The sequence below is a fragment of the Aptenodytes forsteri genome, unplaced genomic scaffold, assembly GCF_000699145.1.
Source record: "Aptenodytes forsteri isolate BGI_AS27 unplaced genomic scaffold, ASM69914v1 Scaffold459, whole genome shotgun sequence".
NCBI lineage: Eukaryota > Metazoa > Chordata > Aves > Sphenisciformes > Spheniscidae > Aptenodytes > Aptenodytes forsteri.
Window position 1 is genome coordinate 527,162 of NW_008794121.1, and position 1,655 is coordinate 528,816.

Sequence of the window (1,655 nt, forward strand, 5' to 3'; positions counted from 1 at the left end):
GGGGGACAGGCAGGGGGTGAGGGCAGGGCACGGGGACGGGGCGTCCTGGCAGGGCTGGGCAACCGCAGACCTGCTCAAAGTGGGGTAAAATTGTGATTCTCGGGTGGCACCTCAAGGTCGTGGGCTGTAAATAAAGGTATTGTACTGCCGAAGCGCTGACGTGCGCTGCAGTTAGTCACCCTGCGGCTTTGAAGGCGATAAAATGTTCCCACCTTAATGTTTTATTACAAATGTAGAAAATACGCGAGTCTGGTCGGACCACTAATGAGTCAACCATTAAAACCCGAGCAAACCGTTCCCAGCCCGCAGTCCTTCCAAGTTACCGACCGGATTAAGCGTGTGAAAGTGCGTTTTGATTTTATAGAGCAATCGGCTGTGTTAATAAACTTGTGTTTTTATCAAAAATACGCCTCGCTGGTAATCTGCCCTTTGTCGCCGCAGGTAATTCGGCTGTCGTCTGACAACAGCGTTAACTTCTGTGCGGGTATTTGCAAGGAAGGGAAGGCGCTTCCCTTTGTTTACTCAACCTTCTCGATGAAAAGGAGCGAGCTCTTCGATGGATTATAAAATTAATATGGCCTGGGGTAAAAAAAACGGGGGAAAAACCCACCATAAACCCCGCCGGGCTGTCGTATCGTCTTCGGCTCGTATTCGAGCACACGGAGCAGCACCCAGCTCGCTCGGCGTGGGATCCTCACCTCGACCACCGAGCTCCGGAGAGCTGCTCCGGGTCTCTGCCCTTGGCAGGAGAGACTCGTATTTTGCACCAACATTGTGTGTGTATCGAGTTGTTTCCTTTTTTTTATGATTAAGCATCAACTTCTTGCTGGAGATCAAAGCCAAATGCTCTTCCTTTTTGGCTTGCCGCGGCGCTGCATGCGTAAGATGAGGGGAGTTGTGTGTAATAGGTCTGGGATCCTCGTAAATAAGACGACAGAGACGAGCGTGGTTGCGTCGCTGGGGTATTTACTGTCAATATCCTGCTTTTGAAGCAGGGAGGAAATTGGTATGGATGGTTGCCACGGATGGCTCACGTTTTATCCTTCTGTCAGGGTTCGGGTGTTTTTAAAGGCGGGGGTTTTTTTCTTCCTTCATGACAGGGTAATTTGCTGTTCTGTTGTACTTTTTCCTTTGGGTACCTCAAACGTTAGCCGGGTCTCTTGAATCCTCACCAATTCCTTTGATTGCAGAGCCCGTTCTTCTGGCACGAGAGCCTCCCTCGGGGAGCTTCAGAGCTAATGCAAGTCAGGGCTTAATAGCAGGAAGGGGAGGGGAGGACAAAGGTGGTGGCTGTGAGACAGGTGCCTGGCAAGAGGGACTGTCACAGCTCACGGAGAGCTACAGACGGATGCAAAGGGCAACATCTTGGCTCCGGTGAAGTCCGGGACAAAATTCCTGTTGACTTTGGCAAGGCCGGGATGTCACGGAGAGGTGACGGAGCCGTCCCGGCGTCACAGGCAGAGCCAGGAGTGGAGTGCCCGGCCCAGGTACGGCAGCCCCCTCCCCACGCAGCCCCAAGCCTTTCAGCAAAATCCCTTTTTCTCCCCCCCCCCAATGTTGTGGTTTAACCTCAGTCGGCAACCGAGTACCACACAGCCGCTCGCTCACTCCTCCCCCCGCCCCCCCGGTGGGATGGGGGAGAGAGTTGGAAGAGT